Raw genomic sequence first — 26,155 nt, forward strand, 5'->3', positions numbered from 1 at the left:
AATCTTATTCCTCTAAAGTCAAGATGTCTAGAATATCTCAAAACCTTTTTTTCTCACAGGAATCCCTTTCACTCTGTCCTCTCACCTCCTGTACCCAATCTATATATCTTTAGCCATAAAGAAGTATTTATAATTCTCTAAGCCCAGAAACATTGTTTTAGTCCACTGATCTTTTGCTCATGCTGTCCCATGCAATTGGAAGTTCTTTCCCAAACCCCTCTACCTGGAAAACCCTTATCACCTTCCAAGGTTTAGTTCAAGGATTTCATCTTCAATGAAGCCTTTGCTGAGGCAATATTCTCCTCTTTATCTTTGGAGGTCATTTTGCTATACTCATTCCATAGGCTCCCATCATTCACCACCTCTGAATATACAAGTGGCATATAATTGACTCTGTAAACCAGAAAAAATGACATGAGCCTTCTAGACCATTTAGTAACCATTATTTTTTTAGGTCCCTTTAATTTCTCTTCTTTCATTACCAGAACTAGGAGAGAATAAAAAAGCCGTCCTGAAAGGCAGGCACTGAGAAGTCAATGGAGGTTTCTAAGGTTCCTCTCTAGCTAATTCACTGGCTCCCATTCACCAGCCAAGAAGTAAATTTCTCTTCTTAGGAAAACTATCAGCAATACAAGCCATGGATCTTCTGAGGTCCTATTAGAATGACTGGCATTTAGAATGTCCTCTAATGCTGAAGTTCTACCAAAAACCTTTGACATAATAGTATAATCTTCAGTGTGTGCACAGGTGATTGTGATTGTGTTTGTGTATATGTGCCTATAATAGTGTGTGTGTGTACACAAACACTTGTATACGTCCAATTTCAGTAATCTACAAGCTCTTTAAGAGATAGAACACTATCTTTTTCTTATGTTCATTTATAAGGTTTAGAACAGTGTTTGACACACAGATGTCACTTGTATATTTGTTATATGAATGAGTAAAATAACAAATAAGGGAAAAAATAGCCTAGTAGCCAATATGATAACTGACAACGCTATCTAAAATAATACCAACTTCATACATCTATGTTCCCTCACCTGGCTTTATTTTTATCTCAGCACAAATTAATGTTGGATGTATAATATGTTTATTTTATTTGTTAATTATCGTCTCTCCCAAGATGGCAGGCCTCTGAAGAACAGCAGTGCTGGCTATTGAAATCTTATTGCAGACCGAAGGTGGGAGAGCATAAGAAATGTAAAAAGACATCCCAGGGGATATGCTGAGCACTGGGTGTTATCTGACATAGTATCTAAAATGCATTTTAATTCATATATTTTTTAACAGCTAAAGAACCTTGATTTTGGAGTATCATATTTTTTTATTTAAGTGAATTTCCTCTACCTTGCTTATGAAATGCAAAGTATTGCTGGAGGTAGTTTTCTTCTAAGTTTACAAATACAGAAACGTCAATTAGGCAAATATGCCATTTTTATTTTATCTTTCCACTTCATACATTTACTTAGGAATGGTGATTTCATCTTTTTCCTACATTACATTTGGGAGATATTTGTTCCTATGGGGCATTTAGTAACTTTAATTATATTTTTTCTTATGTATAGTTTACTTTTCTTTCTTTATTTTCACTAGCTCATCTTCAAGTCTTGAAATCCTCATATTGATTTGTTCTCTAATGGCTTGATCATTGCCTTAGATTCCTGAAGTCTCACAGAACTAGGCCTTATGTTTACAATGGAATCTGTTGCTAAATCAGCCCTTCACTTTGGCCTTGTTAAGCTGCCTTATTTAAACACTAAGCAGTGAAGAGAACGTGTCCCAAGCACATGACCTCAGGTGCACTCTACTCACAGCACAGAAGTGAATTCAACAACGTGCCATCTTTGATTTTAACCAAGTGCATATCAATTAGATTGATAAAGTAGGGCATTCATTTAATGTTGTATAACTCAATGTCTCAAAAACAGGGAACTTTCAGGGCAAAATATTTTCATGGCATGGTGGCACCTGCTGGAAAAGTGTGATATTTCAGGATATTTTCCTTAGATATCTACTCACCAATTTTTAGAGCACCTACTAAGGGCTGGGTCTATGCTGGGCATGGGAATATGAGAAATGAATTTGATACATCCCTTGCCCTAGAAAAGCTCTCTCTAACTGGGAGAAAAGAGAGAGAAATGAGTATGATGATTTACTATGGTAAATATTACTAAAAAACTTTATACAGACAGCGCTGACTGCACAGGCCCAAGTGATAATTTTGCTTAGCAAGGTTGAGTGAGGCAGAGGGTTGAGGCATATTTTATCTGTTTTGGGGGAAAAAATAGTCTTCTAAGTAAAGAAAGGAGGGAAGGAAGGGAATTTCAGGCAGAAGGGACCACATTAGCAAATGTGTGGAAATGATGTTTATAATATATTAAGTGACAAAATGTGATTAGAATATAGAGTATACAGTGGCAAGTAGCAATGGACAGACCTCAAAAGGAGAAAAGGAAATGAGTTAGTCCTGGGAGTTCAATAGTTCATACAGAGATCCTTTGCAAAGTAATTTGGTTACTCTTTGGCTTTGTTTTTGTTCATCAGTTTTGTGAATGTTTTAGGTACTTCAGTTTATTTTTGGGTATTTGATTATGATAAAAGTACTGTAATTGGGAGTCAAGCTCTAAGATTCAAAAATTTCACACACGCGTACACGCAAAAGTCCCTCTGATTTTCATTAGAAAAACAAAGTTGGGCTAAAGGAGTGACTTCTAGAGCACTGGTGTTTCCACAGAGAGGCATCAAGGGTGGTCACAAGGTAAGAGGGTCCTGAGCAGGTGCTAGAGCTTCTGCTAGAGCGCTCCTCTTCACTTTCCTTATTGGCTCCCTTGTAAGATTTCATTTGTCAAAAACGAAAAATATATTGAAAAGTCACTGGTCTAGCCAATCTCAAGGTCTATCCTGTTGAGGATATGACAATGATACAAAACAATATTTTTTTAAAAAGGTAGAATTGGGCAAATGTCTCAAGTATGGTGCCCTAAATATGGACTATATTTTGAGTGTGCAAAATGCCTTTCCTGTGGTAGGGCAAATAGGAATTTTACAAATGCAGATTTTAACTATTCTATACAACAAAGTTTGACAAGATTTTGTTCTTCTGTCAACAGTCAAACACACAGCCTAACGAGTATAATTACAATTATGAGGAAAATATGACATAAAATCATAAAGCATTAGAAACGAATTTTAATACTGCGGAAAGAGAAGAGGCTTTCGAGTCAGCCAGAATTCTTCCACATTGGCTTCATCACTTATTACAGCTGTGATCTGGACAAAGGAGTCACTCTGTTTTACTCTCAGTATCCTCCTCTATGGAAATTTAGAGTTTATTATGTGGGCTCATAGTTTGTTTGAAGATTACAAGAGATAACAGATATAAAATGCCTGGCATTTTGTCAGGCACACATTAGGTGCTCCCTAGTGGGGGCTCTTGTGGTTCCTTAGAGGAAGACAGTGAAGGCGGAAGAGTGTATATCTTCTTGAAAGGATTCCAGAGGCAGCTTCATAAAGAGGGTGGCAATACCTCCTTTTAAGGGAGTTTGGATTTTGATAAGTGAGTCTAGAATGGAAAGCATTTCCAATGGAAGAAATGGAATAAGCCAAAGTTTCAGGTGAGAAATCAAGAGACCAATTTGAAGTAAGTAGTTCAGTTTGGTAATCAAAGAAGGAAGTGTGGTATAGATAAACCAGAGTTTAGTGACCACCTACTATGTGCATGATAGCAGTCTAGTTTATAAGGGAGACACAGATATGAATTACATTTGATCTCATGAGTCCGACAAGATTATAAACTTGTTATGGAGACCAAGACAATGAGAGTATACACCATATTTTTGTGTGGGATGTAAAAATGCTGTAACTAAAAGCAAAAATATTTATGATAAAAGAGGAGTATCTAATATTCTGCCAAAATCTCTTCTGTGAAGCTAAAAGGATGCTTCTCAACTTTTGGAAGTAAAAATCAAAAGAAAATTGTCCATTCTGGCAAACTGAATTAGTTTGTCAAAGCAAGAGTCTGTAGTATCAAGTCACGGATACATACCCCATGTTGACTGAAAACACAAATCCGTACTCATTCAGCCTAGCTCAGTAAGAAACCACATTTAACAAAATCTGTGGATCTCAGCTTCAAATAAAAATGTATTTCTGTCAAGACTACTACCACATTTTCATACTCTTCTAAACAATTCAGGACAGCTTTATTAACTACTGAGTTCAGAGGGCCTCTCACTAAGAACTGGTGACTTTACTTCTTCAGATGAAGTGACTCAGTTAAAAACATAATTAACAAAACAGGTTTTCATGTTCACTAAGATACTGCTAAGCATATAAAGAGTGTCCCACATTATCATGTATTTGGGTGGAGGCAGAGAATAAATGGTGCATGGTTGTATAAGATAGAAACTTCTCAGGGCAGCTTCGAGCACCAACTCAGAGAAGCTCTTCTACATTTGCCATAAAAGTCAAACCTCTGATGAAAGTGCCACACCTGGGAAGTGAGAATTTTGAAGAGAAACCTAAATTTGTTTATTGGTCTGTTGCAGACTACTAAATTTGAACCAGAAAAGGAACGGAGTACTACTTTTGACTGCAAAGAAATCACAGAAAATCTTTACCCAGTAAATCTTGATTATATGTGAGAGGCTGTACCAGGTTTCTTAATTTGGTACCTAGAATGACCAACGAAACTGCAAGGAATAGGATTCTATTTACAATTCAATGGAATCACCCCAAACTACCACAACTAAGTGAGTAAGTAATGTTGCAGGATACCAGATCAATGTACAAATATCAATTATATGTATATATTTGCAAAATATGTATCAGTCGAAGGATTTTTATCGAGAATATGTAAAAAACACTTACAACTCAATAATAAGAAAACACAATAAAATTATGGGCAAAAGAATTGAACATTTTTCAAAGAAGATACACAAATGGCAAACAAGCACATGAAAAGACGTCCAGGATTATTAGGAAAACCTCAATGTGATCCTACTATGTAGCCACTCAACTGACCAAAAGTTAAAGACTGACCAACCCGTGTTAGCAAAGATGTGGAATAATTTTAACTCTCATAATCTGCTGGCTACAACCACTTTAGAAGTCATTTTGGCAGTTTTTTAAGAATTTAAATATACACCAATCATACAACCCAACCACTCTACTAATTGGGTATTTTCCAAAGAGAAATGAATACTGAGGGCCACACAAAGACTTGTACGCAAATGTTCATAGCAGCTTTCTTCATTTATAATAGCCAAAACTAGAAATAACCCAAATGCCCATTGATAGATAAATTGATAAGTAAATTGTGGCATATCCATATAATGTTATCCTACTAAGAAAAAGAAGAATTACTGATACATGCAACAACATGTATGAGTTTCAAAATAATTGTGCTGAATGAAAGAAGTTATTCAAAAAATAATACATACTTTACAATTCTATTTATATGAAACTCTAGAAAAATGTAAAATTCATATAGTGACAAAAAAAGATCAAGATTAACTGAATATGAAATTTAGGGGCATTGGGAGAAGCATGAGAGAAAGATTACGAAGAGGCATGAGAAAATTTTTGGAAGTGATGGACATATTCATTATCTTGATTGTGATGATAGTCTTACAAGTATATACATAAATCAAAACTCATCAAATGGACAGATTAAATATGTGCAGTTTGTGGTTTGTCAGTCAAATCCAGTAAAGCTTTAAAATAGTAGATATCAAAAAATTATGAAGCAGCACATAATCAAGAGAAACTGTAGTCAGCATAAATAGATTCCAAGATGACACAAATGTTGGAGTTAGCTGACAAGAATACTGTAGATATGATAAATATTGTCAAGATTCCTATGATAATATAACAATAATAATGGGGAATCTTAGCAGAAAAATGTAAACATTAAAAAAGGATAAAATGGACATTCCAGAACTGAAAAAAACATACAAAATGTTTGCTGGATGGGTTAATAAACAGCAGAAGAAAGAGTCTTTAAACTTGGAAATAGATCAATAGAAATAATCTAAACTAAAAGATTGAGAAATAAATTGTTTTTCTTTAAATGAATAGTGTGTCAGTGTCCTGTGAGGCAGTATTAAACAGTCTGTCATGCTCCAAGTAGGAGTTCCAGAAGGAGAGAAGAGAATGTGGCACCTAAAGTATTTGAAGAAATAATAATTGAAAATTCTAAAATTTGATTAATACATCAACCCACAGAAATGAGGAGCTCAGCAAACCCCAAGTATGATAAAGATAAAGAAAGCCTCACATAGGCACTTCATATTCAAATCATTGAAAATAAAATATAACAAACAAACAAATGAAACAATCTTAAAAATCTTAAAAAATGAAACAATCTAAAACTGGAAGGGAAGTACATTGCATAGAGTGGAAAAACAAGAATGACTGCTCACTTCTGATTTAAACAATGGGAGCAAAAAGACAGTGGAGTAACATCTGACAGAAGGAAAAAAACTCACAAACTATAATTCATATATTTCAAAACTGAGGGCAAATAAACACATTCTCAGGGAAAAAAATATGAAAGAATTTGGTGCCAGTCAATTTTCTTTACAATAAATTCTAAATGCAGTTGTTCAGAGTGAAGGAAAATATTATATGGTTGTGTTATACTATATATGTGTCTGTATATGTATTATACATGTTAAAATATGTATAATATGAAAAGTTGAAAGCAAAAGGATGGGCAAAGTTATTCCACAAAATCAGTAATCATAATAAAGCTGGTGTGGCTATAGTATTATTTGTAAATATAGACTTCAAGACAGGGAGAATTAACAAAATAAAGAGGGAAATTTTATAATTAGAAAAGTATCTATTAATCCGGAAGACATAGTCATACCAAATGTGTTTGCACACAACAAAACTTCAAAAGACGTGAATCACCCATTGACAAAACCAAAGAAAGAAAGAAACCAATCCAGAATCATAATCTGAGGTTTAAAAAAAATCTCTCTGATTAATTGATAAAAGTAGAAAACAAATTCAGTATGAATGAACTTGACTTGATACAAAAACCTGACAAGAACATTACAAGAAATAATAGGCCAATATTCCTAATGAGCATCAACATAAAAATCTTTTAAAATAGTTAGTAAACTAAATCCAACAAATATAAAACAAAAGCTAATAAACCATAACTATTTTTATGGTTTATAAACATCCCGGTGTTTATTCTGGGATGCAAGGTGGTTTTAACAATTGAGTGCCAATCTATTTTACCGCATTAACAGACTACCAGAATAATGAAGAAAAATCATAAGGTCATTTCAACAGATGCAGTAAAAGAATTGAATCAAAACCAACACTACTTCCTGATAAAATTATGATGCACTAAAATTAGAAAACTGCTGTAATAGGTTTTTTTGTTTATAGGTATAAAAAAGTTACCTAAGTATGTTTAGAGACTTTAAGGAAAGCTTCCAGAGGAGACTAATTTTGAATTTGGCCTCAAATAACAGATTAGGTGAGGAGAAGAAGAACATTCAGGCAAAAGCCTACAGATTTGAATAAGTGTGATATATTCCAGGAGTCAACAATTAGTTAAATATTGCTGGAACATCAGTAAAGAAAGTTGAGAAACAGAAAAGGAACTGAGTGATAGAAGAGACAAATCTTGGTGTTTCTTGCTTGTCATATATAAGGGTCACATGGGAAATGTAGTGATGCTGTATTTTAGGAGATATGAAGAATTTTGAGAAAGGAGGACTATGATCAACTGTGAATTTTTGAGAAAACACTCAGCAAGCAGTAAGCAGAGTGAATGGAGGACGATGAGGCTGGAGTCAAGGAGGCATAGAGAGGGCCATTTGACATAGTCCAGATGAGACATTACAAAGACTTAGGCTGTGACATTGGAAAGCGGGTGGAGAGAAGAGAAAATGAAAAGTTATTTTAGAGATAAAATTTATTGGACATGTCAAATTAATTGAATATATTGTGGAAGGAGAAATCTAGAATATCTCCCAGGTTCTGATCTTCAATCCAGAGAGAGGTTCCAATATAGATAATATGGGTTCACAAATAGTTTCATAAGTAATGCATACTATTATCTATTCTAAGGACAGTATTCTAAGCATCTGCAATATATTAAATGTGATTTAATTCTCAGAAAATCTGATTACTTAGGTTATTTTACTAACCTTATTTTTCAGATCAGTAACTAAGACTTAAAGACTTACCATGACTACGTTTAAGGAAGGTAGTAAGGACCTGTTTGGACATGATGAGTTTGAGGTACTAATAGGACAGTTGAGTTGAAATAGATAGTAGTTATACATTTGGAAGAGAGCTCTGATCTGGAGTTCAAAATTAAAGTGAAGTCAACATACTCTATTTGAATAAGTAGGATGACTTGGGGTTGCCCAAGGAGACCATTGAGTAAAAAAGACGTAGAGTAAGAATTGGGGAGGTAGGCAAGAGATGAGAATCCTAGTTCTTACTTAAGTGAATTAGGGGGAGCAACAGAGGAGTAAGAGGCAAGCAAAGGGAGATGAATCATGGAAACTAAGCAAACAGGAAATTTCGAGAAGTGAGAAATGATGCATAAGGTCAAATTCTACAAATTCTAGAGCCAAATAGGTGCCCATAGGAATTAGCAATAGGAAGTCACTAGTAACCTTAATGAGGTACATTTAAAGCAAAGAGTTGTTTCAGAAACGATCATTAAGTTAAGATAACATTAGTTTAGAGACTGTGTCTTGGCCAGTGCATTTCTGTGTGACTTTGCCAAGTTATGATGTTAGAAAAGCCTAATAGATATTCAATGTGACATAATGAACGGCTTGGAGAACTGGTGCAGTATAATGAAAAACACTCTGTCCAAGAGTCAAGGGACCAAACGCCTGCTGAGGAAGCTGTATGACTCAAAAGGGTGGCAAAGATAATAACTCTCGTCAGAAATAGAATCCCATGGGACCCTTTCAGGTAATTTTGCTTAAAGAGAGGAAGCTTTTACTCCTAAAATAATAAGAAAAATAAGAGAGCATCTCACCGCTTCTGGTTGTGATTCAAGGAGTCCTAGGCATGGGTACTATGTGTTTTCATAAAGCTCTAAAGACGACACCCACACTATCTTCCAAACACCTTGCTGCACAAAGTGCTACTCGAAAGGACCAGAAGCATCAGCATCAGCTGGGGGCTTGTTAGAAATGTAGACTGTCAAGCCCCACCCCAGAACTTCTGAGCTAGAATTTACATTTTAACAAGCTCAAAATGCCCAGGTGAGCGCCTATGTACATGAAAGTTTGAGAAACCCCTCTTCTAAACCATAATTTCTTTAGGAATAAAAAAAATAAATATTTCTTAGTTGTGTGATTACTTAATTTATAGTCCAATTTCCTCCAATAATTTTAAGGTAGCTTTTAAAGACATATACATTTTAGAAAGATTAAACAATGAAAGTAAAGAAAAAGGCAAAGGGAAAATAAGAGTAGGGAAAGATAATAGCTGTCGTGGATTAAAGAGCCTTGCTCTGGGCTAAGAGCTTTTTCTAACTTTTATCCTCCCAACAACTTTAGAAAGGAGTCAATAAGATTCTAATTTTACAGGTGAGGAAAATACAACTTACCCAAGATCACAAAGGGTTAGGAGTAGGGTTTGGACCTAGACTGGTTAACACCAAATTAGATCTATGCTCTTAACCACAGAGTTGAGTGGTGAGGTTAAAACACAAAATGCCTGTTATGTACTCCTGTATCCTTCCTAAAGATTTATCCTGCATTTGGCTCTACACTTTCTAGAAGCTGATGTGAAGAGAGATTATAAGAACAACATCCATAGAGCCCATATTTAATTCTCTGTCTATCATAACGTTATCTGTGTGGTAGAAAAGAGCTATCACTATTTTTTTAGAGGAGCTATACATCCTTGTAAAAGTGTGAATTACATAAAACTTCAATAAATTGAAATGTGTACCATGGATTTAAGATCCTATTTCTTAGTTAACAGGTATATAAAGTGTATCCAGAAAATTTTTTAATATTATAGCAATATCTTATACAAACTTTAAATAGATGACTGATAATTTATTATCCTGAACTAGAAAACAAGTGGGGGACAAGCAGTAGCATGGAAGCAGAATATGGGGCCAGGAACTAATCCCACTCCTTCATGGCCATTTGACCCATTGGTCGCTATATTCAGTGTCTAGCACAACAGGCCTTTTGGAGGCCTTCAAAAATTTTTTATGAAAAAAAAAAAGATGTCTCTGAAACAAGAAAATAGCAAAAATTGAATTCATGCTTCGTAGTGGCTGCAAAACAAACCATTATGTCAACTTCATAAGTATAATATTTAGCAATGAGAAAATTTACAATACATACTTGAAAAACCATCTTTAGGTTAGGTTTTCCTGCTTTTCAGGAATTCTTGAAATATACTTAGTGATAGTCTATAAAAGAATTACTTGAAGGCGAATAATTTCAATTTTCAAAAACAGAGTTACAAATAATTTTTATCCCCCAAAATGTGTGTGTATTGAGATAGATAGATGATAGATCTATATGTATAGATGTAGGTGTATATATATAGCTCCTGTGAAGATATTAGAAATCCCTGCCCTTAGTATAGGTACCAAAATGGATGGGGCTGCCTGAGTTCCAGAGCTCCTAGTTTCTCCTGTCTATAGTTGACACCCTATGCTAGGTTAGGATGGAACAGGAAATATCAAAGAGCCTGAAGGCTACCCCCTCTACCCACACACCCAACAAGTGATGTAACATCCCTTCCTACACAGTTCCCAGACTACCAGGAATTGTCCAGATGGGTACTAAGCCACTGCAAGGTAAAGATGTAATGTGTATTTTCTTGCTTTAGGCTTGCAAAGGCTAGGTCATTAATGCCTGGTTCCATACCAGGAACAAAGCCCTAGAATAATCAAACAATTGCCCAGGAAGACATTTGGATTGAAGTTAGCCTCTCCTTCAAGAACGGAAGAGCTGAAACTTGCCAGCTTTGATTTGCACGCCTTTCAGCTACTATTTCCAGCCGATTCAGTTCATACAACTCCAGCTTTCATTTAGGGCTGAGCTCATTGACTAAAAAAATAAAGAAGAACAGAAAAAAAAAATAAACAAGAAAAGAATTCAAGGAAAGGCTTAATTGATTATTCAGAGTGTTGCTTTGGGAAAGGGGAAAATCTTGTTAGAAGCCTGGCACATTCACTTCATTAGGGACCTAGTGACATCTTCTAAAACCAGAACATTACATCAGGTTAGTCTCAAACATCAAGTGGCCTTATAGTTTGGTAGGGGTACCCTAGCCTCCTCCATTCTGTCTGCCTCATTTTTTGCATTTTCATCATACTTTTAGCAATGATGAAAAGTTTGCTATTAAAAAATATGGTGAAAGAAATGTGACATTCGAAATTAGAAACATTAAAATCAGAAATTGTGATTCTGTTTACTCACTTGGCCTCTAAAAGCCCACTTTCTTTTTCTGCTTAAATGGTTATTTTTACCTCATTTCCACCATCCTCCTCTCTCATACACATACTAGTTTCATTCATTCTTCTTTCACCTAATGATTCATTCTATGCAATGTTGGTAAATGAATGTGGACGTGAGCACCAGGTCTCATAAAGGTGCATGAGAATCAATTGCTTCTTGCCCCTTCAGAGATTCTCTGAAGTTCTTCTGCATAGTTTCCAGGTCAAAGAAAGAGGTTCTTTAATTTTTTTCTTCCTTTCTGTAGGAGCATCAAATGCCCCACTCAGTGAACTTTCTCCTTTCCAGAAATAATTAGCCTGAGGGCTAAAACTACCATGGGAATTTTTAAAAGAGGAACAAAGAGATCAAAATGGTTCAGTCATGCCAAATAAATAGTATTTAGTTGTGTGACAAAGTGGCTAATAATAGTGATCTTATGGCCATAGAATATCTCGGTTTCAGGAAATTTTCACACATATTCTGAAAACATACCTCTGAGTAAGACAGTGAAGTTTGAATGAGACAATAATATTATGAGGTGAATACACTGCTAGAAAACTACTATTCTGAGAAGTCAACCTGGAGTGATGCCTACAAGAAATTTATGGAAACTTCTCTTTTTAACTCTGTTCTGTAAAAAATTGAACTAATAATTGGAATGGAAATATCAAAAGGATCCTAGTTAAAAGTGCAGGATATTTAAAATTGGGGCAAATATGAAATTACACTGATGATAAATTCAACATTAATTATAATCTCAGTGGACTACAATATTGACTTTAGCTAAAATTTAACAATCATAACTGCCAAGTCCTGCATTTGAATGTATTTAAATCAATAACTTAAGTAATTGAAGATAACTTGCTTCACAGTGGTTCACAGGATAAACTGGAGGTTTTATTGGACCACAAGCATAATATACACAAATGGTAAATATGGGTGGAAAAATGAAGCTAATGAGCAAATCAGTACATTCTATTTTTGAGAAGCTCAAATTGTTAGAAATTTCTTCCGTATCTTGAGCTGGAATCTATTCACTATAAATTTCATTTAATTTTTCTTAGAAATAAATAAAGTTGAATTCCTGGCAACTCATACACAGACAATAAGATACAACATTAACTGTGATCATGATATGTCTAATATGACATGACAGCAAGGAACAACACCCAACAGATTAGAGGTTGTTACCTTGCAGTTGCAAATATCAACTAGATTTAAAGAGTTGCTAACCTAGATCATATTATTTCCTCAAAATCATACAATAACATCCTGTTTTATTAGCATGTAAATCCAGCAACTTCTGTGTCCTATATATCTTTCTACCTCCATGCTTAGCAAAGTACCCAGGCACTTGACAAATACTTATTGAATGAATGAATAAAATTTAAAAGACTGACCAACCAAATCCAATGAAACAATATCATGTGGTTGACACCCTTAGGAAATTAATCATCTTTTGAATCTTACATATAATTCTGCAGGCTTGGTCATTTTGTTTTCAGGTCTGAAGTAAATTAGAAGGAAGAAAATAAATGCTATCATTAAGTATCTTGGTATCAGCATAATAATAAAGGAAAATATGGGAAAATTATTTTTAAAAACTCAAATGTACATATGAGTCACGTAGGGTAGAGTCAAATAACTCCCAACCACTCAGTTTTCCCTGTTTAGAGAACTCAAAGGTTTCACAGCATTGAGACCTGGAAGAGAGCTAAGATCATCGAGGTACACTTATATTTATAAGGCATTATGTGATCACCAACATGGGAAAGTATGCACAATACCTTTATAAGACTACACCTACAAAGTTAATTAGCTGAAAAAATTAGTACCTAAAGGCATAAACCCTCAGCTCTCTAGAAACACTCCAAACTCTACTATCCATGGTTAACTTGCTTCCTCTGGGATCCCGACAGCCTCAGTTTCATCACACTTCTAGGAAGCCTCCCTAGCAATTCATGTTAGCTTCCAGCGATTCCTCTTTTCACCTCAATTATCCTAACACCTCAGAATAGAAGAATGAGGACACCATATCCAACTTATGGATATGTGAACCAAATGAACACAAAAGAAACTAAATCAAGAGAAATTAGACCAGTCTATTCCTTAAAGGTAAAGATTTTGTTTTTCACTTAATCATTCATTTAGACTGAATAAATTTATAATGTGGATGTGCATGACATGCCAGGCATGAGGCTGGGTGATGCAACTGTAGCAGTTAGGCAATTCTCTTGGGAAAACAGGCACATAAACAAATATTTGGAGGAATATTTTCAGAATGAGTTAAAAATCGTAAAGGTCTGATATTTAAAATACCATATATATGGTACTAAATTTTTTTCTTTAAAGCGCTTTTCTTTTTAAAGCACCAGTTAGACTAAATAACTGTTAATTACTCCTCAACCCCAAAATGGTGTGATACTATCTTGTTCAATTCCACAAAATCACTGTGAGGTAACAATGGCAGGCATTTTTAATCTGCAGTTAATAGACTATGAAATTGAAGATTCAATAGATTGCATAATTTACCCCAAACCACATGGCAAGTTAATGGTGAAGCCAGATAAAAAGTTAAATTGATTTGAAACCTAATTAATTATTCTACTTATGTAACGTGTCTAATTCATGTTTTATGATAGGAAATCATCAGCTATCCCATTTCATAGATTGAAATCTCATTCTGGTGTTATGTTTACAAAATAGCATATTGAATAAATGAGACTTGTTCCCCAAATGGTGGAATATTTGCAATTTTGCTAGTGAGGTTTTTCTGTCTCTTCTCTTGGCATTCCACATGCACAATTTGTGGAAGAATTCACTGCTGATCTACTTACAGTGCTTCTTATAAATAACTGCCGTTTCCACAGGGCTTATGAAAAGAAACTTATGAATTACCAAATCTGATAACTACATATATTTAAGCTTGTCAGCTATTTTTCAGTTGACACGGAGTTCCTTTCTGCTTAGGGTAGTCAGGATGTGATCTAAGTACAAACAAATGTACATTTTTTCAGAGCATTTTAGAAAGAAAAGTGACCTTAAATTGATCCTTCAGCTCCTAATTCATCAACTAGAATTTATTTGGTGCTGTTATGTACAAGACCCTGTGGACATAAAAAATAAATATAGTATATGACCCTTACCTATAAAGAACTTAAACTAAAACTTGAAGGTTTCCATGAAAATTTGAAAGCCTTATACTGTATGTGCTTCTCAAAATGTTTACAGTGCAGTCTACTCTGAAGCCAGAGAGATGAATAAATCTTCTTTTCTTTAGTAAAGTTTTTTCCAGATTATGAAAGGTATATATGATAATTATTATCAACTACTGACTCCCTCCAGAAGACGAACCAGAAAAATCTGTTGACTAAGCAAAGCTAATTTCACTAACCCTACTACAGTGAGGAAGAATATAACCTTGACTGCATCTTAGTGTCTTGGAAGGAGTAGGTCCAGGAGTCACTTGCAGGTTTCGGCAGTCTGGTCTCAAGTGCTTGAAGTTGAATCTTTCAAGGCAGGGAATTGAGTAAAGTTCATAATATAATAGTTGGGCGAGGCGAAGTTCTTAAAGTGAGTCTTGATAAGTGAACTGCTGTTTAATAAGCTAATTGCTTACCCGGGTAAGTAATCTATTGTTCTAATTGGAGTGTGCTTTGCTCAGATGAATAAACTCTGTGCTTGGATATACTGGCTTTCAGGAATTTTATGAAGCAACAAACTTATGACTTGGTTTTACAGCCCTATCTTCCTGGCCAAATACTTTCTAGAATAATGGGAGGAACTCAGGAGTTCCACTTAGCTTCCTTTTCAGTTTTGTTTCTCACTTCCCAGTTCACTTATATGTTAAATATGATTTGTGATCATTATTCATTCTTTGAAGGGTATTTGATCACATTCCAGGGGCCTCCAATAAAAACAGCACATACATTTCTTATCAAATTATTTATTTACTGTTATTGAAAGCCAAACGTACTTTTCAGTTTTTTAATTTAGCACTGTGATCTAAAAATCAAGCATATATATTTGCGTAGAGATGAAAAGAAACATTTATTTGGAGAAAACAAAATTCTCGTTTGGAGTTTGGAAAGATTGGACCTATTGTTCCTGGAGAAAACTAAAAATCTCTGCATTATATTCATTAATAATGATATTATAATGGGATATCACTTTCCCTTCTTTCTCCAAAGGCAGAATCAAGCCTTCTGCTGGATGGTAGATTTAATTTTAAAATTCCAAGAGAAGAAAATAATATCAATCTGAATTTTCTTTGTTTCCCTCCCCACTGAAACAACATTGAGATTAGTATTTATTTTGCGTGTAAATGCAGGTGCTGTACTAAAGGTTTCTACACGCATAATCCTATTCAACAGCCAAGATGACCTTGCAAAACAGGTAGTATTGTCACCATTTTACAGATAGAAAAAAAAATCAGACAGGTTAAGCACGTTGTCTGACCCAGACAGGCCTTGGTTGAAACAAGATTTGAACTTTGTGCATCAATTTCTACACCCGTTCTCTTAGGACTGCTAAGAGGAGATCAGCAAGGCTGTTACTGTGAAATGAGAACCTGGGTAATGAAATGTGGTCTCCCGGCTCCCTAGAACTCGGACCTATTAGTGACTTTCACACTGGAGGGTATCTTTTTTCAGAGGGAAAGAGCAGTCTTGTGAATTTTTGGAAGAGAAGAGCCTTGGCTTTGGGGAGTATGGCAAGCAGAATTCTGAGATGTCCCTAAGATTCCCAGCCCCTGATGTATGCATACCTTCTCCTAATTATTCAAGCCAACAATAATCTAAGTGTTACCATAAAAGGACTTTACAGATGCAATTAGGGTCCCAAATCAATCAACGTTAAAATAGGGAGGTTATCTGGGTGAGCCTGACCTTATCACATGAGGCCACTAAATTAGGGTCATACAATCAGAGACAGGGGAATTATGAGAGGGATTTGACACAAGGGACGTTCTCCTGCTGGCTTTGAGATGGGGGGATCATGTGGCAAGGAAAGTAGATGGCCTCTGGAGTTGACAATGGCCCCCAGCTGAGAGCCAGAAAGGAAAGGGAGACCTCAGTGCTACAACTACAAGCAACTGAACATGACTAACGATCTGAACGAGCCTGGGAGCAGATTCTTGCCCAAAACCTCCAGAAAACAAGCCAACACCTTGATTTCAGTCTAAAGACCCTGAGCACAGAGAGCTCAACCACATCATGTCCGAACTTCTGACCTACAGAACTGTGAGCTTACAAATGGGTATCGTTTTAAGCCACGAAGTTTATAGTAATTTGTCACATGGCAATAAAAAGTAAAAACAAGAGGCTAAACACTTTTATAAAACAAAAATGTTAACCTGAGATTAGGACTTTAGTGGGTACTTCAGTTAGCTTGAAAATGGGGTTGCTTTATCTGTAAATTGTATAATCAGTTTTCTACAAACACATTTGCAAGAAAACATCAATGTTTTCATCAAATAAACTGCAGGTCCATCAAATTCCTCTGGTCACCTAATCATGTGAACTTATAAATAATAATAGTAATAATAATATGTAAATGCTTTCGAGTGTTCAGTATACTTCCACATTCATTATATCATTTAAGCCTTATTATAACCCAGTAGACAAATAATAATTATTCTTATCCTTCCTTATAGCACAAGAAATGAATACGTAGAAAAGGGCAAGTGACCTACTCAAGATCAACCACAAGAATTTGGGGGCACAATGGGGTGACCAGTAGGTGACAATCAAGTTCTTCTGATTTCTCTCAAAACCACATTTTATTCTCAAGGCTGACTTAAAATATTTTAGCAAAACAAAGGAGTAATGTTCTCCTTTCCTCCTCTCTTCCTATTTTAAGAAATAAAATAATAACTAGATAATTTTATATTTGGAATAATTGCTTTTCTTCCCACATCAAACTTTCCTACCCTTCACACAACATGGGCCATTTAAAAAGATGTTTTAACATTTATTTTTATGTTTTAAAAAAGATTTTTGTTTAAAATTTTTTTTAATGTTTAGAAAAAAACGTTCAAACATTTTGTAAAAGTTTGAACTAAGCTTCAAAATGATTGAAGCTGTATGATAATGAAAAATTGTCAAAAATGGGATCCATTAAATACATCTATAAAATGGAATTCTATGTAGCCATTAAAATGTGATCTATAGTTATCCACATAAAAAATTCTGATATTTGTTTATTCACCTGAGAAGTTGTTGATTCCATTTGTACACTTCAATCCCATTTTGTAAAAAAATATGTACATATGCACATACTAACACATATACTAAACTTTGGACAGAGGTCATCTGTGGAATGCGGAGCATTTTAATTTCCTTTTAATGCTTTTCTAAATTTTCTACATTTCTTGTAAGTATTATATTTTATAGTGTATTTTTACCATCCAAAAATAACACTAAGGTCATTTTTATTTTACAAAATAATTCGATTGAAACTCTCAGTCTAGTGGTATCAAAGCAACATGGTTATTATTAAATATCCAAGAGTCAATATGACAGCTGAGAATTAAATATGGAGCGAGGCTCTCATCTTGAAGATGTCTCTTTGTTCCCATTAATTCAGCTGCGTGCACACCTGTGTCTCTCATGCTCAGCGTCAACAGCTGTATGACCAATACCTACAGATCCCTGACTGTTCTTGACCGATTTTGACTGAGCAGCAAGTGCCAATTAATGTTCTCAACAGCATCCTAGACCTAGCCAGGTACACTGATCAGAGGAATGAGCCGGAGGGAACCTTTATCTCCCCTGACTCCATTTCTTGAAGGCTCCCACTGAAGTAACTTAAAGGGAATTTTCTTCCTTCACTTTCTCCTTCCTAGGCTGTGAAAATGCCAGACTCTTTTAAATCAAGCTTCCAATCAGAATTGCTGAAACCTATAAGTTTCTAGCCAAAGGCAGTGGGATAAAAAGGACTGTGAGTTCTTTTGACACACTTAAAAAGTAGGTGTAACTTGGCCAGGGTTTCAACCGCCCACTCTTACTGAGATTATGGCCTTTGGCATCTCCCTGGAGTGACTCAATGTCTTTCGCTCCTTGTGTCCCTTTGTGTCTGAGGAATAAAACCCACATTCTAATAAAGCATGAGGACCCTTGGATCTTTGGCCTTCCCTGAACCAATGGGAATGCACATGAATTTTGTAGTTATATGTCCATTGCCACCACAGGGAAATAGGCCATTTAGGGTCAAGTGAGTGAGTTTTGGCATTTTGATGGGGATATCTTCAAAAAAAGGAAAAAAGAACTAAGCAAAATGTGGACTAAAACAATATTTTAAAAATTTGCAAAAGAAAAAAACCCTGAATCCTTCGTCCTAAAACATTAGCAAGACAGTTTTAATGTTTAATTACCTTCAATCCTTTACCCACCTTCATATTTATTTTTACATAGTTGCCATCTCATGATACTCACAATTTTGCATTGTTCTTCTCAAAATTTAACAAGCCAAAAGAACTTTTCCATGCTTCCATGTAATGTCTTAACTTTTTCTTTAATGGCCGCATAACTCCTACCAAGTAGATGTACCACAGTTTGATATGCCAATTATTTTTTCCTGTTTTCCCAGTTTCCAAAAATGAAGATTCCTGCGTCAACATTAGGCAAAGGTACGCAGGTAGCAAAGCCATATCATGCAGCCCACTTACCTTAGACTAGCTCTTCCACACGTCACCCAAGGGCTGCCTTCCTTTTCTAGAGCTAGTCCTGGTCCTATAAAAGAGTTAACATAAACTGCGTCTTGTGATGGAGCTAAACAGCAGTTTGTTTAGGCCTAAAACTGCTTAACAGCCAAGTCAGGAGATAAGAGAGAAAAAGAAGAATCCAGAAATAGATGGTTTGGAACCAGCCCCAACTTCCTGACTCATGGGGCTAGAAATCAGTAATTGAAACTGATTCATGCTGATACGACAGGCATTCTTCTACCTCCCAAGCAATGTAACCATTTACTGGGGAAAAAGCAAAATGCAAGCTCCCCTAAATACCTTTACAAGCCATTTATCAGACAATTGATAAAGTTGCTGGGCTAGCGTACTTGAAATGCTAGTAACTACTAGCATTTAGTTGTGCAGGGTGCGGAGGGAAGACAGAAATATTTTATCTTGGGAAGTGAAGCTTTAGATGATTCCACCATGCACAGCACCGCAAAGACGGCAAACTGATGTCCTGACCTTACTTTTTGAACTGAATGATTTATTATAGAAATAGAGATCAGGTTAAGAAAGGACAGGACAATGAATCTCAAGTACTATTTTTATTAGGAGTGATTATGGTATCGTGGTTATAATTTTTAAAAAGATTTCATCTTGGCATTTTCAAATGAAATAATAAAATGTCTAGGATTTTCTTGAAAGTACTCAAGGAAAAAAATTTTCGGCATATCACTCAAGCAGAAAATACTGACAGATCATTATAAGTGTATCTTGAGTCTGTCCTTATACATGTACTTACATAGTTACATTGCTTTTTGTTTCCTTTTATTTTATTTCCTAGAAAGAAATAATACTCATTCATATTTAGACCAATTTCAGGTATGTAAAGGGCTTCCATATTTTTGGCTTTAGCTGCAAACTGATTTTTTATTATTTATTTATTCTAGCCAGAGCTTGAGTGTTAAATACGGCTGCTTAGGTCCTAAAGTGGGCTTCTGGTGACCCAAAAAGTATCCTTGTACAAAATTTAACAGTGGACCTCTTCCTCCAGGTGAACACAAGGCCATGGCAGGCCCACTGGGCATGGATTTGACTACCCACCCTTGCCTTGGGTTGGGCGCCCTTGTGCAGGGCACAATTTTGCATCACGTTGCATGACGTGCAACAGTCCTGGTCCTGAACATTTATGTTTCCTTTTTTTTTTATTTAGTCTCTGGCTGCTTTGCTTGGCATCAAGTATCTAGTCAGAAGCCAAATTAGAATCACTTGCTCCCCACCAGGACATCTCCTGCCCCACCAAGAAAGTTTGGCCTGTTAGCAAGTTTCTCTGCCATTTGCTCCAGCCACCAGAAAACAGGCCAAGTTGCAGTTACTGAAAAGCCCATTATCTATTGTGTCTTTAACTTCTCCTCTCAGTGCTTCTAGTTATGTGCCTTTGTGGTATTACGCATTTGTACATTTTGGGGAGGGTGAAGAGACAAATAAAAACATTTGCCATTTCCATTAGCCAAATTATTTAGATTGTTAATGAAGGTAATAGTAATTGTATTGGTTAAGTAAGTATGGAATTAGGTGTGAATGTAATATATCTCTATCTATTTGCTCTATTGTAAGGTGACATAATTTAAATTGGAACTCATGCTTCCAGAGAGTTTGGCAAACAAAAAAATTAATTAATTAAACTTGCCCTGGGTCATACATCTAATAGTTTATGTTGGTGATACAGTCAGTCTTATATCCCCAAAACCCATATCTATCCTTTCTAACACAACAGCCGCTAGCCACATGCGGCTATTGAGCACAGGAATTGTGGGTGGTCTGAATTGAGATGTGCTGTGAATGTGAAATACACACTAGATTTTAAAGACTTAGGAGGAAAAAAAAAGAATGTAAAAATATCTTAAATATAGTTTTCATTCATTCCATTGATAGTTCACTCATTCATTCAAGAGCTGGGCACTGTGCCAGTCATTAAAAATCGAGCAATGAATAAGACAGGCTCAGTCCTGACCCTTGTGGAGTTTAAAGTCTAGTCGATATTACTCAAAGTTGTCTTCCTTGATTGTCTGGCCTTTCGCATGAATGCTCTGTCTGCACTTCTGATACTCTCATACCACCATAGCCCTGTTGCAACGTCAAGGACAGGGATGTGTCCTAGAAGTACATTCCCAACTGCCACCTGGCAAAGGTGCCATTTCTCATTGCTCTAGAGCCTCATTGTTCAATAAAATAGCCACTTGTGCCAAGTGAACACTTGAAATGTGACTAGTTTGAATTGCGACATGCTGTAAGTGTAAAATACACACTGGATTTTAAAGACAGTATGAAAAAATGAATATAAAGTATCTCATGCATATTTGGTATTGATTACATGGTGAAATGGAAATGTTTTGTATATATTGGATTAAATATATTATATTATTAGATTAATTTTACCTGTTTCTTTTTGCTTTTTTGAATGTGGTTACAAGAAAAAGTAAGATTACATATGTGGCTCACATAATATTTGTATTGGCCAGCACTTCTCTACCCTCATTTTTTCCACTCCACCAGTGCAAATAACCGTACCAGACAGAGCTTTCCCCTCCAGGACGCTGTGGAATAACTGATGGAGGAACTTGAACCTAACTTGGGCACAGTTTCCCCTCTTTTCTTTCCTGTTTGAGGATCTTTCCTGTTTGAGTACCTTGAATAATTAGTGAACATGATTCAAAAGTCTAGGTAGCATGATGCAATGAAGAGGCAGTGGCTATTAATCAGAAAACCTTGGTTCCTTTGATCTTAGAGTTCTCACTTACTGAAAGATCAAGAGCAAATCATGAGATCTTGCAGAATCTCCCTCTAGGTAAAAACATAAAAATAATCTGTTCTCTCTGTTTCAGATAGAATTGTAGTAAGTGAGATAAATGTATATATGAAAACACCTGATAAACTGCAAACCATATTGCCGTTATCGTTATTTATAATAATGATCATAATAAATATCTCTATAAGCAGTTAAGAAAACTTTTGAGATGTAGAAGATTAAAATACCATAATTTGGGGAAAATTCCAAAAACAACAAAAATTCAATAAAAATATTAAAATACTAATGTTTAAATAGTAAAGTTGACAAAGGAAGAGGTGAGTTAACTGGGGACTTAGAGTGGAAGCATGTAAAAGAGTAGGGACAATTTGGTTTTGGAGTTGACATCTCTATCACTTGCCTGATGCCAAGAGATGACTCTGATATTATTTGCTCTTCCAATGAATACTCTATATATTATATATGCGACTGATTAAAAAAACAACAATAAACTCACCCTATTTATACAGTGGTCTATTGTTTGAGAATTTCTGCAGTAGCAAAAGGTGGGCGGTGGGCCTTGATTTCACACTGCATAAGTTGAAGCTTGTTGAAACAGAGGGCACTTTGTACAATTTCTGGCTTAGCAATACCAGGCACCACACCACTTAGCCCATAATTGCAAACTAGTGAGACACAGAGACACGATTATTTTTCTGGGTATCCGAGCTGGTCCCAACATTCCTGGTCTCCATCAGACCCTGAAAATCAAGGCAGATCCCATGGTCTCAGAAGTCCTACTTTGGCTGTGCTTGTTGTAGTCTGGGAAGCTTGTTGTGGTGTGGAAAATCAAGCTGTTTTATGCTTACTTGACTGCACAAAAGATTCAAAAAGTATTTCAAATTGAGCTAATTTAGGTCAGTAAATACATTTTCCAATGTGCATGACAACGAGGTTGACATCATGGGGAAACGAATAGAACTGAAAGAAATGGACTTTGCCTAAAGAAACTTCCATAAGACATGAACAGATAAATAATGTTGGATAATTTTTTTTAAATAAGGCATGTTATAAAATAGCACATGATTATTTTTTCCAAAGAACCTGTACCATCACTTTCCTGTGGAGTGGCCAGCCAGGTGAGCATAGTTAAGTTTGGTTCACATGTGGTTTTGTGGTATGAAAGGGCATGGGACATTACACATGTGGAGGTGGAAAAGCCACAGAGGACATTTAAGACACAGTGAGTAAACCTGTCTGAATGGAATGGAGGTTTCACGTAGAGGCATAGAGAGGAGAGTCTCAGCAGGAAGCAGATGGCATATTCGCGATTTATTGAAAAGAGTTTAATGAATGCATTATTTAAAATGCTGTAAGAAGAATTAAGTGAAATCAAGGGGAAACGTTGAAACATACAAGGCGAGCAACAACAAGGTTTTATCATCTTTAGGTGTGAGGTGGAAAGTGGAAGGCATAATTGTCAGAACCTCGAGACAGCGAGAACTGTAGGAGAGGACAGTCTGAAGAGGATCAACCTCTGGAAATTCACGAATTGCTCATTGGTGAAGGAGAGAGTGAGAAGAACAGGCAATCTAGACTCATTCTTTTCCACTTTTTGATCTCTTGACAGTGTCTCCAATGGCCAAAGCCAACCAGAAGCCAGATGGCAAAAGATCCTGTTGATGTTTACCCAAAAGGCCAGCTTTCTGTTACTCAGAACGGAATAGAGAAGATCGGAAGAGGAGCTGGAGGGGCAGACAGAACACATCCCAAACAGCTGATAAGTTAGATCGAGGGGATATCATGGGACTAGAAGCTTTCCTATGGTGGGCAGAATGGAAATGTTTATGGAGACTTTTCCTGTCTGACCTACTTATCCTGTCACAGCTTGCTCTGAAACCATTTCCTATTGTCCACATGACAGAGGTGGGTCACACTACAAGGAGCAAAGAACTGCTACAAGTAGCTATTCTACAGACTTCCAAGGTGAAATGCCTAAATCAAGGATCAGGGAGCAAGAATAAACAAGAAATAGGTCCACAGGAAACATTAAGAGCATAACGAGAATTCTTAGATATAAAAATATTATTGTTCCTAATCTTGAGTTTTCTACAATCCTGAGATTTGTGTTAATCCAAATTTTGATTGAATTTTGATTAAACTAATCCAAAATCCTGTATTCATTACCTGAGTAAATATGTTTTAGATTTTCTTTTTCCCAACCCGGCCAGACCTTGATCTGAACAGTCTAAAAGCTTACTGAGTCTCTGAGTAGACATTTAACAGAAAAACGTGTCCCAGTCATTTAATATAGTAGATTCTTTTAATGTGAATTTTTTTTCAAATTTTCTGATCTTTGGATTGATTTTAACATAAAAATGTTGGTAATTAAAGTGTTATAAACCTCTTATGGTAATTCATGTTAATAAATGCATGGCCACTGAGTGGCTGGCTACTGAGACACAGCGACACCCAGTGAAAATTCTGCACACACTCTTGGTGGCTCAGCACACCATATTGAGAACAGATTGTTTTCATAGAAGCCTACTTTATTCCTAGCCCTGTTGCCCATAACTATTGTAAAGCAGGACTATTTCCTGCCTTCCTGCCCAAAATAGCAGGAAGCATCCAACTCTTTCAACCCACTTTGCTCATGGCACCGCCTCTCTGTAGGGGTTAGGGTTCACTGCCAGGAATTTCAAAAAAGCTAACTCTGTTTTGGTTTCTTATCCAGAACTTAGCTTGTGAGCAAAGAAATGAAGCAAGGTCTGTAGTATATCCAGGGATTCAGAGAAAGGACATGGCTTCAGGCCTGCTTAATAGCACCAGGCCAGTGGCAAGACAGCAGCCCTGGCTCTTTTCTAGGTTCATTGTGGGAATCAGTTTCAGGTGAGTCCAGAGGCGAACCTCTGACTAATCAGAAACAATTGGGGAACTCTAGAGAATGTCTTATTAAGTACTAAGAGCAAAGAGAATGTTCACTACCCATGGGATTTAATAAAATATTGCACTGAGCCTTCCTACATGCCTCCTCTATGGGGTCATGCTATGTACCAGTCGGCATTCACAGCTGGAATATGAGTTATCAACAGGTCCAGCCCTATGTCCAACCTTTGGAAACCCTCAGGACACGTTATTCAGGCATTCAAGTGCCCCAAATGGACTACTCTAGCTATAATTGTTAATATCAACTGTGATTTGTAGTTATTGTTGTTGTTGTTGTTGTTTTAGTTCTGAGCACAACATTAAATGCTTTGTATGCCCTTATCTCCTTTAATCCTTACCATAAATCTGTTGGGAGATGACTGCTAACCTCATTTTACAAATGGGAAAGCTGAGTTTTAAAAAGATCAAGCCATTTGGCAAGTTTCACAAGGAACAGAGCAAGGGCCCCAACTAACAAGTGCTGTACCATCCAGTGCAAAGGGCACCGTGGCGTGCACCTCTCAGAGGCCTCTGAGGGACATGTGACAGCATCATGCAGCACTGAAAGAACTATTCCTGGTGAGAGCACCAAATATGGTGGGCAGTTATCTCTAAATAGGAGGCAGAAATTGTTAATCTTACTGAAAATCATGCTTTGGTATGAAAGACACACCTCCATCAAACGTACAACCTTCGACTTTAGACAGAGACTCTGCCCTGACTCCTCATCCCTGTTTCTACCAATGTGAAAGGGACAAATGTCAAGAAACATTACACTTCTATTTTTAACATCTCTGCTTAAGAATCAGCCCTAAAGAACGAATCTTTTGATCACAGTGATCTGATCATAATGGTCCCCAAATAAAAGGCATTCTTTATCTAAAAGACCAGGGAAGCCCCAAACTCTACCATAGGATCCAAATCTGCAGAAGTCCCCTTCATTGGGTCTAAGCTTAAAATCTTTTCTTGGAAGGTCCACGCCCTTTTACCCTAAGTCTTGCAGTCCAGACAACATGGGGACCGAAGGCCTGAGGTGACACGACCACCCCCGTCCAAGGTAGCAATGTCACTTCTCTCTTTAAAACTTGAATCCTTTTGATAGATAGATAGATAGCTAGGTGGGTAGGTAGATAGATAGATAGATAGATAGATAGATAGATAGATAGATAGATAGAAAGAACATTGGTATTGCATTGAAATTCACCATCTAAACACTTTTATATCTTTTATCCCATTTGACTCAGAATTTTGTGATCATTGGAGTGGCCCTAGGGCCTAAGGCACAGGTGGTTGATCACAGCAGTATAATTTGAGAAGCAT

At 36.2% G+C, this 26,155-nt stretch overlaps 1 protein-coding gene across 2 annotated transcripts in view; it reads right to left on the bottom strand.

Moving 5' to 3' along the window:
* The window catches only part of PTN (pleiotrophin), a 101,653-nt gene that overhangs the window by 35,809 nt on the left and 39,689 nt on the right, over positions 1-26,155 (bottom strand). The gene's annotated exons all lie outside the window — the stretch shown is intronic.

Source organism: Equus caballus, chromosome 4 (genome assembly GCF_041296265.1).
Source record: "Equus caballus isolate H_3958 breed thoroughbred chromosome 4, TB-T2T, whole genome shotgun sequence".
Classification (NCBI taxonomy): Eukaryota; Metazoa; Chordata; class Mammalia; order Perissodactyla; family Equidae; genus Equus; species Equus caballus.